Source organism: Thermobia domestica, chromosome 3, assembly GCF_964235325.1.
Source record: "Thermobia domestica chromosome 3, izTheDome1.hap1.1, whole genome shotgun sequence".
In the NCBI taxonomy this organism is placed as follows: Eukaryota; Metazoa; Arthropoda; class Insecta; order Zygentoma; family Lepismatidae; genus Thermobia; species Thermobia domestica.
In genome coordinates, this window is record NC_137456.1 from 238,518,711 (window position 1) to 238,538,876 (window position 20,166).

Here is a 20,166-nt window from a genome sequence, read left to right on the forward strand (position 1 = left end):
CACTATCATGCCAACAGAAACCATAAGCCAAATGTTTCTTACATTAGCCGTAATCTTTGGAACGAACTAAAGTGCACAATTATATTCATATATTCGAAATAACAGAGAGATGTTAACGCCCACTAATAAATGAAGAACATATCTGGTCAGAATTACAGAAATAAAACATATTTTGCAGTAATTTTCCCGTGCAAGTTCGAAAGTACGTAAATAATAATAATAGTAATGAATGTTGTATATTGTATATTGTTATTATTATTATTATTATTATTATTATCAATTACCCGCTTCCTTGGGTTAAGTTGAGACAAAATACTAATATGTTCTGATACTTAGTCACTGTTTTATATTGCTAAAGCGCTCTTAGATATCGGTCATTTTCGATGAGATTTATATATCTCCTTCTCAATCCTATGTTGTGGGGCACGGCATTTGCAGTTTCATCGTTCATCTCAGCGAGCAGGAAAAATATGAATTCGACACTGATATAGGTTATTTCGATCGATTTCGATTTTATATGTCTCCCCTTCCTTCTAGTTGAAGTGCTGAATTTGGATTTAAACAGCATCAGATGCGTCACTGTTTATCTCAACGACTCCAAAAATTATAGATTCGCCACTAATATCGGACATTTTTCGTTCTTTTTTAAATGTTGCTTCCCCTCCCCATCTCTTAAGTTACACTGTCAAAGTGATATGACACAAAGCATCTCAGGTTCGAACTTCACTTATGTTAAAAATTTGATCGAGATTTATCCTTTGTTTGAGCAGTTATCAAGGTGTATTTATTCCTTTTAACTCGTCCCTCTTCTGAAACCTAAATTATATCGTCCATCTAAATAGATAGATACCATCTTAGGATCGAACCTCATCTATGTTGAAAATTTAATCGAGATCGGTCGGGTGGTTCGTGATGAAGTCAGAAAGACCGCCACTTTCATTTTCATCTTTTTACATATATCTTCCTCTCTCCGGCCCCTACGTTGCATCGTTGAACTGAAATGATAAAAGTCGACAAAGATCCGAAACTTATCTATGTTGAAAGTTTGATAGATATTGGTCTGCTGGTTCAAGACTTATTACGTTTTCTTCATTTTTATATATCAACCCTCCTCCTCACCTCCTCCTCCAAAGTTCTACCATTAAAATGAAATGATGAATAACTCACAGGCCAAAAACTTATCAATGCTGAAAATTTGATCGAGATCGGTTGGTTGGTTCAAGAGACTACGAGCCACAAACACGTTACTTTCAATTTTAGAATATTGGTATTATTATTATTATTATTATTATTATTATTATTATTATTATTATTATTATTATTATTATTATTATTATTATTTGAGTACTTTTGAATTTACACGGCGAAATTACTGCAAAATATGTTTTATTTCTCTATGTTTTCTGGATTGTATCTTTTTCCTTTATTAGTGGGTACTGATTTCTCTCTAGGTCGTCGAATAAATGAATTTCGCTGTGCGCATTGGTGCAAATTACGTTACAGGAAGAAGCCTGTTCGTTACAAAGCTCAGAGCTAAAGTAAGTAATATTTGGCTCGTAATTTCAGGTGGCATGATAGTGTGGAGGCAACGCAATGGCCTTATGAATAATTCAGTTATCTAGCATAGGTACAAATCCTGTTTATCCCAAAAATATATTTTTTTACAAAGTGATTGATAAGGGTCGACTTATCATTCTGGAGAAGCAATACGTAAGAATGTGGAAGCAAACACATGTATCATAAAAGAAACCATGTTGGTTGCGAGAGAGCAAGGGAATTACCAGGACACTCCAAACACATAATTGATCTGCAGCATACACTTTTCGTGTTATCGTTCTCAGAAAGAAACGCTACTCCATTTGTTAAATACAGTTTGGATGAAGCAACTGGTGGTGTAGTGGTAGCGTGCTAGACTTCCAAATGGAAAATCTTGGTTCGATTCTAAATCAGGTAGTCTGATTTTTCGAATAAAATAATGGCTGCCCACAGAGATTCACCTTCTGATGGAGAACCTACAAAGGATCATTAGAGATAATTCGAGTAAACAGTGTGTCCGTTTACATCATACACTGCAATGGTAAGTATGTTTTATATATATATTCGTGCCCCTTCTCTCCATTTTGACATTTCTTAGCCTTTATTTGCATCTTTCACTTCTCCTCTCTCTCTCTTTCACACACACACACACTTTATATACCAAAGTTAAGTAGAGCTCGATATACCTGGTCTGGAAAATCTAATTAACTAGGAACTTGATAATCGTGTTTTTCGTGCTCTGTGGATAGCAACCCCAGTCCTGCTCATCTGTGACAAATACTGTTTAAGCGTAAGGGAAGGCAGTAAAATCTATTTTTATCCTCTGGGTTACCGAATCTCAGTCGAATTACCGGATCACTGCAGATTTGAATCCTCGACGCAGTGCGATCTATATCATCCGACTGACACGATGATCCGTTTGAGATTTTATCGTGTTCATCCTATCTGTGCAAATTCCGTTATATCCGTTAGAGATGAATCAATGCTGGATGTTCGGAACAGAGAAATCTTCAGAAAAGACTAGAAAATGGTAACCTCTTTCGTTATTTGAAAACAAAATTTTATTTATACCAGTTCGGCACAAATTGTTTTCCCATTCTATAATTGAGTGTGTTTTGTTCAAGTTGAAATTGAAACATGCTACATTTATGAGCAACATAAACTTTTGCTTTCGAACATTTGTAACTTTTCATTACGATACAGTTTGGACTTTTAATATAGTGTATTGCTGATAGAAATTTAGCAGTAAAATATCACTATTCAATTTTTCTTTCTTTCTTTTTTTCGTTTCGTTTTTTTGTTGTTGTTTTGTTTCAGTTTGCATTAGTAGACTGAAATGGAGGATATGACCAACGCTATCTAGTGGGTATATTAAAATGTATTTTGGATCAGTACATCCAATGAACACGACCTAATTTGCAAACGAACCACGCGGAAACAAAGCATGTTTTCTAAACTTTTGACATTATCCTAGACGTGTCTTGGAGATATACAGTACTACTGGAAATTGACATAATGAATGTTTAAAGCATCCTCTAATAGTTCTGAAAAATATATAAACACAACCGTTATTTCTTTATTACTGTTGACCTCTGCAAACGGAACTTTATAATATTAAGTTTTTTTCTTACTACGTTTGAATTCTACAATTCTTTCTAGTCTTCCTTTTCTTTTTCTTCTCTCTCTTTCTGCATCTCTCTCTCTCTCTCTCCCTCCCACTCTCCGCCCCATTTTTAAATCTCTGTGTAATAGTCAATGATTGGTTTCAATTTTTCATTGTCTGTGTTTACGTTTCTCCCTACATCAACCTATGAATGGGGTTTCGTCTCGGTTTTGTTATTTCACTTTATCGAAGTTAATACATGTGAAATTAGAATTACGCTCATGTTGTTAGCTGGAGTCTGAAATTGAGGATATGAACAATGCTATCCACTACGTATAAGAATATATTTTTTGATCAGTACGTCTAATGAACCCTACAGAATTTGCAATCGAAACACGCGGAAACAAATTATGTGTCTTAAACTTTTGACATGATCCTAGATGTGTCTTGAAGATATACAGTTCTACTGGAAATTGAGTATGCTATCCATTACAAAAGTGACATAATGAATGTCCAAAGGATCCTCGATATATTCGAATAGTTCTGAGAAAATATATAAAATGACACGTTATTTCTAAATTACTGCTGGTGCTTTGGAAGCGGAACTTTATATTGTTAGATTCTTTTCCTACTATGTTTGAATTCCACAATTTTATCTGTTCTACCTTTTGTTTTTCTTATTCTTCTCTCTGTTTTTCTCTCTCTCTGCGTCATCTTTGAATCTCTGTGCAATAGACATTCATTTGTTTCAATTTTTCATTGTGTGTTTTTCAGTTTCTCCTTATATCAACTTCTGAATCTTGTTTCATCTCAGTTTTTTTTAAATTTAATTTTATCGAAAGAAATACATGTGTAGTATGAAACCAGAATTGCGCTCATGTTGCTAGCTAATTTTAGTATGGAAGAGAAGAAAGGAGAGAGAGGAGTCTCTTTACCTTACACGATTATGGGATAAGAAGGTGTATATTGGATGGATTAAGTGCAGGGCGTTAGCCGTCGCAATTTTTTTATGCGGAGTTTACCACTTCCGGTACAAAGTTATGACACTTTAAAAGTGCTGGCAGTAGAAACGGCAGTCGCCCTCTGAATTTCAAAACAAAGCCTATGCCAGTCCTTTGTGCTACGTTTGTCGGAATGTACCGCAAAAAGGTCCATTTGTACCACTTCCGGTAGAACGTTATAAGGGTTTTAAAGTGAATAGCTGCAGAAATGGCAGCCCCTACCTTGGAATGTCGAAACAAAACCTAGGACAATCGGTTGTGCTACATTTGTGGCGGAATATACCGAAAAATATTCGTTTGCACCTCTTACGGTACAAGATTTTAAGTTGTGAAATTAAACTTTTATTACGGATTACCAACAAATCGTGCTGCGTACTGTAAACTCTTGTGGTTGTGTGTGATGTGTGTGTGTTAAAAATTGCGTTTATATTTATAAGTGATTGATTGCTGCTCCAATATCTTTGTGTGTAAATTTTAGCCTACAAAATTACCTAGAAAGTCAGTAATTGAAAGGACATTTCTGCTCGATGAAATTATGTGCTTCAAAAGTGAAATCGTCTGTTCCGACGGTGGTATTTAGCCTCTATCTTCAGACGTGTGGAGAAATATGAGCAAAAATTTGAATTCGGAGTGTTCTCATAATCATTTTTATTTCATTGTGAAGTTGAACTGCTACAATGTTCACGAACTATTGGGGATTGTGACAAAGAATGGAAATAGTAATGGTGAAGAAATCAAACAGCTAAGTAATGAAGAGTCATCGCCATCAGTGTATTCAGAGACCGACCTTTTTAGTACCTCTTTCGGCCGAGGAATGGGAAAAGATCAAACCACAAAGTCTACAGTATAAGTGTTTCCAAAAAATAAACTCAGTTATCGAGGGAATACCAAATATTTCAGCCTAATATTTTTGAACCTGTAATGAATGTACACTTCCGGATACATACGTCGTTGCCTTGTTGCTTAGCTTTTAAAAGGGCAAAAATGTATATTCGTAGGTCAATGTATTCTATAATGCGGGCAAAATGCTCATCATGCAAGTCAGAAATTGAAGGCCATATTAAGAAAGAGCCTACATAAAGCATAAGAGTTTTTGTGCAGTGCCGATTTGCAGAAAATTATGCTAACTGTGTAACGTTCGCAAAAAAAAAAAAGACTTGTTGGACCACCTGAGGTTAAGCTGTGAAGGCCTTGCTCGAACAAGGACTCTCCATCACAGCTTACCGAAAACAGGAACAAGTAAACTCATGAGTTTCGGATACCCAACACCAAGTCAGTTACATTGCTGTAATGTTTTACGGGTATTAAAGTCTAAAGAGCTGAGAAAGAATTTTATTCACGACGATCCGTTGGTATGAATTAGTCATATGATGCATGAAAATCAATTACAACGATCAATCAAATGCCTTAGTTACAACCCATTTTATGTTATGTGTAGGCTTGCTTCTCAAGTACATGTTTATCACGCGAACTGTTAATCTGACGAAACTCCGAAAATAGCAATCGGAGCTACAGGTGGTGTAGTTAAGCGCATTCAGACACCTTATTGAAAGAAATCGGCTTATATTATCTTGTATGAAGCTACTGCACGTATGGGATCACATATATTTCCGGTAAGCAATATGCTCTCCGAAAGACACGAGAAAATAGTAATAGATCATAGGCTTTCAGTTTGGAGAAAAGAAACTGGCATTATTTCAAAAGAATAGTGTGCCATCGTTCGCTAGCTCTCGCCGGACCTATCATCTCAGCATTTACGCAATTCAACGATCTGAAAGATTACATCAGAGCTTGCTACTGCATTATGTTTAAACAAAGACAATTCGACATACATATATTCCTTCGTTCGGGTTGATGTAGGCTATACTGTTAAAATTGTAACATCTTGGAAAACTTTGAAGGATAAAGATCGACGAACACGCCAATGTATTTCGGAAGTTTAGCATTAACAATTCAGTCACAAGGAATTAACAATGTGAATGGAATTTTGAAATATTTGTTCGTCGTTTCACATTCTGAAGCAGAATTTGTAGATAAGAAAACAGGACAAATTACATCTTGTGAAATTTCGAAAGACAAACTGAAAATGAAAATTGCTACAAGTTTTCCTAAACAAGATTTATCTTATATCAACACCGAAAGACAACAAAAGAGTTACCTTCTGATGTCAGCATTACTAATGTAGATGCCAATTCTGATTTTGGCCTGTTGGCAAGCAACTTTACCCAGGAATGTATTAGCAAATAAAGATGGAAGAAGGGGATCACGATAACCTACAGTATTTACTGAAGTTGTGCCCTGCATCGTAGATTTTGTGAAACGTATAATATTATGGTCAGCATTAATGGCACCACTTTTTGGATATAGATCATGAACGCATGGTTCTACAGTTGAAAGTAGTTTCAATGATGTGAGCAATCGAGTTCTGGCTCACATAATGCTGTCGTTGTACCCTGATGTTTTACTAGACTTGCATATAAAGTCTATTGAAGGAACAATGAAACTTGTAGCAGAAGAGTGTCGAACTGAAAAGGGTTTAAATGAAAATTCAGTGATGTCAAATGCAGCAGAAATACCATCTAGAAGGAAAGAGAAAGGAGAGATTCCGATGAGCATTAATGAAGACAGGTCTACATTAGCTACTGGTAAGACGAAAAATGGGTGTATAGCTTGTCAGCGAGGTGATGCGCCAAGTGGAGCTGAAAATTGTATAAACTGCAACGTGGATGTTCATGTTCTTCAGGGATGTTTCTTTCCAATTGACTCTTCCGAAGAAGGTTATGGAGAAAAGAAAATTTGCAAATCATGTGCTGCAGACCGAAATATGCAGGATGATGATAATACATCAGTAGGGAACTGGAGAGGATTAGCCTTACCAAGACATTGCTATTTGGAGCTCCATAAGGAAATTTTGAAGACAGATTTTAGAAAATGTATCATAACGCACCCAAATGACCTTTTGAAAAATGGTAACCGTACGAGAGATTTAAAATCTTTGAAAATGAAAGGCAGACAAATGAAAATAAATAATAAGTGTACTTTTGATTCTCTGACGCAGATATTGGCAACTTCGGCATGTGACAGTCAGCAATATTACGCTCAACTACAGTCGGTGACTCTGAGCACATACCGTCAAAGAATGCATTTATTGATGGAAGCATTTCTTCCACACACTTGCTTCACAATCTATGTCAAGTATCTGCTGAGTCGCCGGTGAAAAAATGGCACAGTGCACGCTTGCTGGCCATCCATCAGTTACTGAGAATTACCCCTGTGGTACAAACCTTTGTACTTCCAACAGAGCTGTTCACCGAGTAGTAATCACTGTTGTAATGGCAAATTACGAAATTGGTAATCAGGAAAGAATTTTGGACGACTATTTCTCCAGAAGAAACATTGTATGCTTGAAGGATACTGAACCTGGACGAATGTTCAAAACTCCAAGAAATACTTCCTTCTCCGTCATCACATGCTGCGAGTGATCTGAATATTCCATTGTCCGCAATACCACGGGAGATTTATTTTGGAAGGTCTTTTAAGCTTCGTGGAATAGTGGTGTTATCTGGAGGAAAAGGAAAGGAAATAAATGCAATTGACCACTACATAGCATTATGTTTGAGTCAAAATGTCCATTGGTAACTGTACAGTGATCTGATGACAAAAAAGAAAATGTATCAACGGGAAGAGATTCACCTGCCAGATGCTTTTCTAAACATTTGAACTTTAAAAAATAATAGCTGACCCTTCGTTCACTAAAAATAATAGTTGACCCTTCGTTCACTAGTAAAATTTAATATGCATACTCGACGATCGGAAACACAAATTATAATTCTATAATACAGTGCAACAATTAGGCAATGCTGCACGAACTCTATTTCCTTATGAAAAAGAAGAAACTTCGATTTTGAAAATCGTATATAATGTTTTAAATCCTCTTAAATAAAATTAATGTAATACTTCAAAAGGAAAATCAAGCTACAGGGACTTACTGTCCAATGAACTTGCCTAAAGAGAATTTTGTAATAGTTCTTCGGCTAAGTTCATTTTATAATAAAATAAATATAACTTTCTCAAACTATATCTTTCACTAACTTTACAATATGTTCGGATTTTACGTACTAAGCATATTTGCTAAAATAACACCCACTAATTTCATTTATATATTTTGTATAGGCTATGCATATTTTCATGTAGATACAAAGAATAAGTTTAATGGTGTGTTACGTCTTGTTTATAAATTCATCTCTTAGTCTCTGTTGTTTTAATGGCAATAAAAACGGTGACCACTATATGCAAACTATTATAGATTTTATTGAAGACGTAATTATAGTGTGAAATATTAAAATTCTGGAATTGTCAACCTGTATGCATTGTGTATTTCTTGCATCTATACATTTATATATCCAAGAGATCATATGTTCAAAAAATACATTTTCTTTGTTCTCTACCCGTGACTGGTAAAATAATGGAATAATTTATTGTAATATGTACTAGCATTGAGTACTAAGTTTGCAATATACGATGTCTCTCAGTATATCCATAGCATTTGTCTAATTAAAATTCCACTTGCTTAATTTGTATCATATTTATAAATACAACGCTCTGAATATTTTGGAACGACAGAAATCATTTTCTAATTTATAGTATTTGAAAGGCAAACAATTTTGTTTGTGTGATGGGAAGTGCTAGTAACCGATTTCTTTCCGGATCTCTTTCATCGTTCACCTGTACATATATGTGACGCGTTTCTTACGCTGAGATTTTAGTGAGTAACGAAGACCATACTCATTTCCTGAACTATATATATATATCGGGTGGTCGTGCATTGATGACGGAAAATTCGGGAGCAAAATATGCCATATGAAGATTGAGTGAATGCGGCTTCGTTTGGACGTCTGAAATGTCAACTTCTGAGGCGCAATTTGCAATATCACAAGAACGGAGAGAAATACGAATGTCGGGTCAAAAGATATCAAGGGAAACCCCATCCAAAGAATTCAATCATGCATAAGTGATGGCGCAACAGTGGCAGCGTCAGGGGGCACAAACGGAGCGAATGCAACGGGGAGAAAAGTGAACAACTTACACTGACAAACTGTAGGAGGGGATGTTATATGGAACATGCAGGAACAAATGTTAATTAACAAAGGCAATAAGATCTACGCTGTAGGGACATTATGGGAGGCGGAATGTAGGAATAAATTATCCTTGTAAGGGAAAGAAATAGGAATATCTGGTCAAAAGATATCAAAGGAAACCCCATCCGAAGAATCCAATTATGCGCACGTACTTCGGAACACTTGCGGTGCGTGGGAGCTACAAAGAAACTGTTGAACACTCTTAGTGATGATACGTGCAAATCGTACAAAACACGTAGGAAGATAAGGCCCAGTGTACTGTAAAAACAAGATGTATTGTACTTACCGTGGTCAACGTAATGTTGTCTTAAAGAAGGTGTTCAATCTGTCCTCCTTGTTCTTCGAGAAAGGCATTTATACGATGGCGTGAGGATTCTCTGAATTTTGGCAATAACGCTGGAGTTTGAAGTAATGGGGCAAATGCAGCAACTACACGCTAGCGAAAATCTTAAATGCCATGCACGAGCCGTGTATGTATGAGACTCTTCACGTAACCCCACAGGAGAAAGTCTAGGGTTTTCAGATCGGGGGCCATACTCCTTTGCTTCCACAATCTATCTACCTGCGTGGAAATTTTTCGTTCATATATACACGAATAGTGGGACATGAATGGGAAGGGACGCCATCATGCATAAACCCAATACACTGTCATGTCCTCAGTGGCACGTCTTTAAGGAGAATTGGTAGGGCCTAGGTCAGAAACTGGAGATACGATATTGCTTGCGTTCAATCGCTGTGGTAAGAAGTGTTGTTTCACAACGTCGTCATCAATAATAGCAGCCAACACGTGGAATTGGAAACGCTGATGATGCTTCGTTTCTACAATTGCATGCTGGTCGTTGAGTTTCCATCATGGTCATTCCGGACATTTGTGATGCCATCCCGTATAAATGCCTCATCCCAGAACAACATATATGCTAGAACTTTTCTCTGGGTTTCATTCACTTTCTTTGTGCTCCTTGGGCCGCCACTGCTTCACCATCACTTATGCATAATTTGATTTTTCGGATGGGTGTTGGTTTGAAATCTTCTTACCCGGCATACCTATTTCTCTCCGTTATACAGATACTGTATTCCTACATTCCGCCTCCCATAGTGTCCCTACAGCGTAGATATTGTTGCATTTACTCATTAACAATATGTCTTGCACGTTCCATATAACATCACCTCATACAATTTGTCAGTGTAAATTGGTCACTTTTCTCCGCGATGCATTTGCTTCGTTTGTGCCCCCTGACGCCGCTTATGCTGCGCCATCACGAAAGAACTTTCTTGGATACCTTTATACAAACGAAATATCTTGCGTTACATTCCGGTGCAAACGATTGACATAACTTTATTTCGAAATTCAAAGATAGAGAGACTGTGGAAACGGCAACCTCACAGTTTAAAAACTCTCAGTTCATTGTACCGGAAGTAATGCAAACAACAATATTTGGGTTACATTCCGGTACGAACAATTGATATGAGTTTGGTTCGAAATTCTAAGCTAGGGAAGTGTGGAAACGGAAGACCCCTGTTCATATTGTTTCAAAATTTCAAACTAGGAAGCTGCCTTTTTGAGAGTCCCTCCACTTCAAACTCTTATAACCCTTTACCACAAATGGTACAAACGAAATTTTTATGGTCCATTCCGTCACAAATGTAAAACAAGCGATTGACATAGGTTTTGTTTCGAAATTCTAAGGTGGAGGGGCTGCCCTTTACCCATCTCCCACTTTAAAACTTATAACTTTGTACCAGAAGTAACACAAATGAAAGATGTTGTAGCACATTCCAGGACAAATGTAGCACGATCGATTGGTATAGGTTTAGTTTCGAAATTGCAAGATAGAGAAGCTGCCGTATCCACAGCCTTACATTAAAACTCTCATAAGCTTGGACCGGAAATGGTACAAACGAAACATTTGGCATAAAAGTAGAAGAAACGATTGACATAGGTTATCTTTCGGAAGTCCAAGGTGGGGTTGCTGCCGTTTCCACAACGCTACACTTTTGAACTCTTATAACGTAGTACCGAAATGGGTACAAATTGTTAACACTAAAAAAACAACAAATGTATTCCCAGCACCAAATATTAAACCAGAGCCAAAGGATGCAATAATTTATGTATGTGTAAACCTCATAGCAACTGTGTTCCATCTTATTATATATACACAATGAATACTTGAGTTCTCCTATACCTCTTTATCATTCATCTGTGCCCAGTGCACTCTTTACCCATCACAATTCAGATTTGTCACTCCACAGCTATTACATATTTAATATGGACAATCTCTTCATACTTATTCATATCGCACACATCAACTTATACATTCATCATAATTCTAAATCTTATTTGCACAGACTGTTTCTTTTACTACATAACGGACATTTACATATTTCTAAGCGTTCTGAAGATCTGTAATAAACTGCACAACATTTTGCTGGTTTTGTTGCTTCATCGAATGAAATTTGAAACGATGTGCCCATTTACTGCACTAGATGTCTGAACTGGTCATGACTACCTTATGACTTTGATCTTGCTTGAAACCTCAAAACGTTGCCATAATATTTCAATTCGGAAGCGTTGTTCAAAATTGACTGCGCCAATTATTAACACTAGAAAAACAACAAATGTATTCCCAGCACCAAATATTAAACCAGAGCCAAAGGATGCAATAATTTATGTATGTGTAAACCTCTTAGCAACTATGTTCCACAATGAATACTTGAGTTCTTCTATACCTCTTTATTATTAATCTGTGCCCAGTGTACTCTTATCACAATTCAGCTTTGTCACTCCACAGCTATTACATATTTAATATGGACAATCTCCTCATACTTATTCATATCGCACACATCAAGTTATACATTCATCATAATTCTAAATCTTATTTGCACAGACTGTTTCTTTAACTACATAACGGACATTTACATATTTCTAAGCACTTATTACCCAATCCTATTTCCAACACAAACGAAAATGTTTGCAGTACACTCCAGCGAAACAATTGGCATGATGTACTTTCGAAATTCCAAGGTGGGGGCTACCGACTCCCCAGCCCCCACTTTGTTACTATTATAACTTTTGTGGGAAGTAATATTACGAAAATGTTTGCAGTACATTCCGACACAAAAATAGCATAAAGATTTCGCATGGATTTTGTTTCGAAATTGCAACGTGGGCTTGTACCTTTAACCTGTCGCCATTTTAAAACTCTAATAACTTAGTACCGTAAGTGGTATAAACGAAAATGTTAGCGATACATTCTGCCACAAAAGTGGTAAAAACGATAGGAGTTTGTTTGTTCTCTTTTGAAATTCCGAGATCGGGTGCTGCCGTCTGAAAAGTCCCACCATTTTGAATCGCTTCTAACTTTGTACCCGAATTGGTACAAGTGAAAACTTTTGCGGTACCTTCCGGCACACTCTTGTCGCCAATGACTGCCATAGGTTTTGTTTCGAAACTCCAAGGTTGGTGGCCATCCGTTTCCACAATCTCAGACTTTAAAGCTCTTATAAATTTCTACCGAAAGTGGTACCAACGAGATATTTTTGGCTACATTCCGGCACATACGTAGCAGAAACGATTGACATAGATTTTGTTTATAGATTCCAGGTTTTGGTGCCTGCCATTTCACAAAGGTTCTGTATCGCAACTTCTAGGTGGAGTGTTGTAGTATAAACAGCCCATCCATATTTAAAGTCTTATAACTTTGTACCAGACTTGGTACAAAGCAAAATTTGTGAGATACATTCCGGCCCAAATGTAGCACAAACGATTGGAGTCGGTTTTGTTTCGAAATTCCGAGATGGGGTGCTGTAGTTTTTCAGCCCCCACTTTAAAGTCTTACAACATTGTTCCGGAAGTGGCGTAAACGAAACGTTTTGCCATACATTACAGCACAAACGATTTGCATATGTTTTGTTTCGAAATTCCCAGGTATGGGCCTGCGGTTTGGACAGCTTTGTACTTTTAAACTCTAATAACCTATTACCGAAAATGGCGTAAACGAAAACTGTGCATATGTGTAGTTCGGAAATTCCAAGGGGTGGTGCTGCCGTTTCTAGAGCTACAAATGTAAAACATATAACCTTGTACCTGAAGTGATACAAACGAAATGTTTCTGTTAAATGGAGTCACAATCGTAGCACAAACGATTGCCATAGGTTATCTTCCAAATTTGAACATGTTGGCTTTCCTTTCGACAACCCTGGACTTTTAAACTCTAAAAGGTAGTTCGGAAATTGGTACAAACAAAAATTTTGCGATTCATTCCGGCTCAAACTTTGGACAAACGTATTGAAATTCCAGAGTGCGCGGCAGCCGTTTCCATAGCCCTTCATTTTTAAACTCTTAAGCCTTGCATAGAAAGTGGTACAAACGAAAACTTTTGCAATACAATACTGCACAAACGTAGCACAATCACTTGGCATGAAATTTGACTCCAATTTTCAAGGTGAGGCCTGCTTTTTCAAAGCCCCGTCTTTGAAACTATTATACAGCTTTACAGGAAGTGTTACAAAGAAAAAAATATGCTGTACATTGGCACAATAGTAGCGCAATCGACTGACATAGTTTTTATCTACTAATGACAATGTGGGAGGGCTGCCGTACCTCCACCCCTTACTTTAAAACTCTTATAAATTTGTACGGTATGTGGTTCAAACGAAAATTTCTGCGGTACATTCGGGCACAAAAGTAGCACAAACGATTGGCATAGGTATCCTTTTGATATTCGAAGATGGGGGTCGCCGTTTCTCCAGCCCCCACTTTAAAACTACTATAACTGTGTACCGGATGTGGTAAAATTAAAATTTTTGCGGTAAATTGCTGCAAAAACGTAGCACAAATGATTTCCATAGGTTTTGTTTCGAAATATTATGGTGAAGTGGCTGCCGTTTCCATATTCGCAAATTTAAAACTATAACCTTGGACTGGAAGTGGTACAAGCAAATGTTTTCCCGATACATAACAGCACATGCGTAACACAAACTATTGTCATAGGTTTTGATGGAAATTCCAAGGTGGGGGCGCTGCTGTTTCCATATCCCTTGAATTTTAAACTCTCATACACTTGTACTCAAAGTTGTGTAAACGAAAACTTTTGCTATACATTTCGGCGTAAACAATTGGGATAGGTTTTATTTCGAAATCTTAAAGTGGGATACTGCCGCTTCAACAGCCACCACTTGTAAACTGTCATAACTTCGTAGCGGCAGTGGTACAAGCGAAATTGATTGCAGTACATTCGGTAGCAAAAAACGATTGGCATAGATTTCGTTTTGATATTCGAAGATGAGCGCCGGCTGTTTTCCCAGCCACAATTTAGAACTATTATACCTTATACCGGAAGTGGTACAAACGACATTTTTGCAGTAGATTTGGGCACAAACGTAGCAAAAACGATTAGCATAGATTTCGTTTTGATATTCGAATATGAGGGCCGGCTTTTCCCCAGCCCCACTTTAGAACTATTATAACGTTTACCGGAAGTGGTACAATTGAAATTTTTTGCCGTAAAGTCCGGAAAAAACGTAGCACAAACAATTGGCATAGGCTTTGTTTCGAAATACAAAGTTTGGGGGCTGCCGTTTCTTCAGCCCCCACTTTAAAAGTGTTATATCTTTGTACCAGAAGTTGTACACATGACAATTTCTGCTGTACAGTTCCTAGACAAACGTAGAACAATCGACTGGCATAGGTTCTCTTTTGTTATGCCAATATGAGTGTTGTCGTTTCGCGGCCCTCCACATTTAAATTCTCATAGCCTAGTACTGAATGTGGTAGAGAGGAAAATGTTTGCGGTACATTCTGGAAGAACCCAGCACAAACATTGGCATACATTTTGTTTCTAAATTCCAAGGGGCTTTTATCTATGTCCCACTTAGAAACTATTATAACATTTTAAGGGAAGTGGTATAAACAAATATTTTCGCGATACATTCCAGCAGAAACGTAGCACAAAGTATTGTCAGGTTTTAATCGAAATTCCTAGGCGGAGTTTCCATAGGCCAAAGAGTACGCAATTTCTTTTAATCTTCCATCTTATTTAGCTAAGTTTCGTTTTTACTTACTCTTACTGAGAAGATTAGTATTTGATTTGCTTCCAGCGAATTTGAATTGTATCGAGGAAGTCTGTGTAAATAATGTATATATATTATGGTTTCTCTATGTACTATAAAATGAACAAAATTACGTTCTCTTGAATTTCACATATGAAAATCAAGGACCATTGTATGACACGTATTCACATATCCACAAATGTATAATGATGATTCTGAAATACTCTAAATATTATTTTATTATGTGACATACGTAGATGAAGAGAATCTTATGATCTCAAAGGACAATTGGACAAATGTTAGTAATGTATTGAACAATGAATAGAATAAGATCCAATCTACCTCAGAAGTAGTTAATGCGGAGAAATTGGGAATGTTTCAAGTTTTCGAAACCAATGAAATCTCAGAAACAGAATTGTCCATATAAACAAAGTACTTTCTCGGAATGATGACAGAAAGAAGAAACGTAAACATTAAACACTTAAAAAATCCAACTGTAATAAGAAGAAAGAGAAAGGGCAGGAAAAGGAAATCATAACAGTTTTGAAATAGAGATTGGGAAGACATGCGAAAAAATATAACGATAAAGTTATAGCTCAGTTAAATGTTAATTAAATTGTTATGCAATGGCAAGTCCAATTTCTAAGGAAGCAATGTAAGTTTATCTAAAGGAAATAGAAAATGTGTATAGATTGTAGCAATAGTTCAGGCGACTCACATGATTAAGATGAGAATGTATAATGCTATAATATTTCTACTGCTGTTACTTCCATTCTATTCTTGTTCTTATATTGTGAGTGTGTTTGCCTACGTTGAAGCTAATGTTCAGTACTTTTATGTATGCACTTTATCCATCTAATACATGACCAAAGATATGCATAGTAAAATGCACTATTTATTCTATAATTTGAGTAATGCGGTCTGAAATTGTAAATGTTTCTCGTAATACTTACATGAGAGACTGAATCATGCATAGCTGTAGTTCGTTGAACATTTCCACCCTGTGGTTTTGTGACATAGCTTGTACAAAAACCAGCGGTGGTCGATTGGGTAGTATTAGGAAATCATTAATTCAATTATCGAATTCCAGAATCTCGAAAATTTTGAATTTGAGAATTTCGCAATCATAGAATATGAAACTACCATAATTAAAATTATGAAACATAAGATACAAATTTAACAGGTTTATAGGAAAGAAGCTTTGCAAATACACACTTTCTTTAATACAGTAATGGAAGTATATTGAAATATTTTAACTGTTATTTTCTGTTGAAGTGTGTACAAACATTTGCTATATCAAGACTCCAGGGTTTCAACATATATAAAGTTTAATAGAATATTTTCGAAGGATATGTATACTATCACCGGAAATTCAATCATGTTTATTCAGAAAGGGTTTTTGTGTGGGTTCATGTAAGCTCACTGATAGAGCACAGGATCCTCAATCGTCAGGAATTGAACTCAAATTGCACAGAGATGTTTCTTTATTAGTACAATTAGATAAATGTATAATACAAAGAGTGGTTTCTACGATAAACGTTTTCAGAAAGCTGTAGGTAGCCCTGAAAAGGGCAATTTTGGTCCTTGATGTGTGGGCCCTAACATTGTGTTCAAGATTTCTGCATTTATTACACTTCTATTTTTCTGGTCTTGGAATATATTATATTGTCGACAAATGTACCTCTATTCCATACCTCTAGCGATGAATCGAAAACTACATCCTATAGGCATTTGTTCATCGTGGATTTGACTCAGGCCAAACGTCGTTTAGAGTACGCTTCACCTCTGCTCACAAATTTTTCATAGCTATAAGGCGGACACTCAACTAGAGGCAGACCTTGAACTTTGAGGGCACCAATTGTCACCAATCAATTTGGGGACGACAAAAAGTATGGTTTCGACACTAATATCGATGTTTTCCTCATATTTTTCATATCACTACCCCTTCCTCAGGAACACTAATGGCAGTTGAAATTGGATTTAAACGGCATCGATAGTGTCACTTCCGCAAACCGACTAGGAAAATAACATATCCGACAATAATATCTGTCATTTCGACCATTTTTATGACACGCCTCCTTCGCGCCCTATGTAACTTATGAGGCTTGTCCTTAGAGCAAGCTGAAATTGGATTTTAGTGGGTTGGAAACTGTCACCAATCAGCTGATGGAACCGAAAAATATGGATTCGGACATTAATATCGATGGTTTTCGATCATTTGTTTATTTTCCCAAATCCCACTTCCTTTTGGTATGCTAGTAGGTCTTATTCGGAATCCTTTTCCATACTCTAGGTAATATGTGTACCAAGTTTGGTTAATATTGCTTTAGGTGTTTCAGAATTACACTGGAACATACATTTACATACACACACAAACACACACACACACACACACACACACACACATATATATATATATATATATATATATATATATATATATATATATATATATATATATATATATATGATTAGGGAGAGAGAGATCGCGACCATAGCCTCATCACTACCATATAAAACTATATCAGAGTACTGAACTAAAAACCTATGGACAAAATTTCTCTTTCCCTTAATAGAACACGATTTAGTTTTCTAAAGTAGCTGGTGGCTCGTGAAGTTGCTGGGGACATGCCTTTTGGCAATAGTAAGTTTGTTATCTAGAACCAACGATTTGACTTGGGACATTCTCCTTTATAACCACATGTTCTCTTTAAGCCTCTGGTTATAATTTAAGAATGTAAATGCATGCTATAATGAGAATATTGAGAAGTAACCATACGGCAAATAAAAGTAGTTGCAGACAGATAAACTACATGTACTTATTTATTTCTATTGCAGATCTACTTAATTTGTTAATATTCACATTAAGATACAGGAGGTATATATAATTAGATACCCAAATTTTTAACTCTAACTAACTAACTCTATGGCCTATGGAACCCGGAGGTTCAGTGCCGCGTTCACAAAAGCTCTCCACTGACTTCTATCCTTAGCTAATTGCATCCAGTTTCTACTTTGTATTCCTATCTCTGCGAGATCCATCTTAATATTGTCCTCCCATCTGCGCCTAGGTCTTCCTAATGGTCGTTTTCCTATGGGTCTACCAGTCAAGACTTTGAAAGCGTTTCTACTTTCTTCCATTCTAGCTACATGACCTGTCCACCTAAGCCTCCTAGACTTGACGACCCTAAAAATGTTGGGTAAACCGTATAAACTATGTAGTTCCTCGTTATGAAGCTTCCGCCATTCCCCATTCTCGTTCCTCTTGGGTCCGAATATTCTTCTCAGGATCCTGTTCTCAAATACTTTCAGTCTATGTTCTTCCCTCAGAGCAAGCGACCATGTTTCACAACCATACAGAACAACAGGCATGATTATCGTTTTATATATTTTAAGCTTCAAATTCCTCGACAGAATTCGCGACGACAAGAGATTTTGAACCGAATAGTAACACGAATTTCCCGCTTTTAGTCGACATTTAATTTCTTCGTGAATATGATTTTCGTCTGTTAATATTGATCCTAAATATTTGAAAGTATCCACTTTATCAAAAGCATTATTTAATATTTTAACGCCTCCACAATTTGCCGTATTACGGTCCCGACGCACTTCCATGTATTTAGTTTTCTCTGCATTTACTTCTAAACCCATGTCTCTGCAACTAGACAAAAATTGAGCTTACGATCATGTAACTACCACATTTTAATACTGAGATAACGTGAGCAGTTCTTCTCTTTTAGCCTAGCAGGCATATCCTTGGGACGTTAAAAAATGAACACTCCTACCGAACACCTTCTGAAGAAATATAACTCAATTTACAAGAAATGACATTCGAATCAGTTACAAATGCTATTTTTCCTGCTTTGCTTTTTTCGTTCAACTATAGATGCGAGAACCATGTTTGCTGTCTTTCCTTTCGCTGGAAAGTTTCTTTTATGATGGAAATTTACGTGACAAAAGCAACATGTGGGCACCATAATTCTAAATCCATAATTAAGAAATACTATATTATTATAAATCGTTTATTTAATAGTTAAGAATTCGTTAGCGCCCAGAATTCCAATTCGATCGAAAGAAGGTTTAGAGTATTTTTGCAATAAATGATTTATACATAATTCCTTCAAACTCGGTAGATTAATTCATTAAACTTTGGCAGATTTTAAAATTGAACCGATTACTCAAAAGAACTGAAAAAGATTTGGAGGATGTTCTGGAGCATTGTCGTCTTGTAAGACTACATTATTAATGTTAAACAGCATGTATATATTAGGATTAACCCATTAGGAAAATAACAGGTTTCCTGCTTTCAGATCAACAAGAAAAGAATCTCATCATCATAAAGTTCTGCCTTACCAAGAAAGTACAATCAATTGTAAGAAATATTATGAATGAAAAATGCCTCCTTGTCGCCCCCCATACGTAACCTCGACATATTATTGACAGTGATACTATTCCGCTGCCAATATAATAGTCTTCCAAACCTGACTGTCAATATTAGGGTTAGATAACACTCATCTTACTGCGATTGTACAAACACATCATTCTATAGGCTTATTGTACACTGATGTTCAATGATCTATATGAATTCTACGTTCATTTGTAACAATGGACGTTAATATTGGTCTTACCTAGCCTTGGACTCCACCAACAATTGCAGTTTTCTGGCGATATAATGCAGAGTTCTCAATGTACTTTTCAACTTAGTCTTTTTCTATCGATACCACCTACACTAAGCTACGAATTGCTAAGCAAAGCAACGTTTATTATAAAATAATACATGTATGAAACTTTCGCCAACTAACTGTACATATTGGCTTTATCAGACAATTCATCAGTCAGA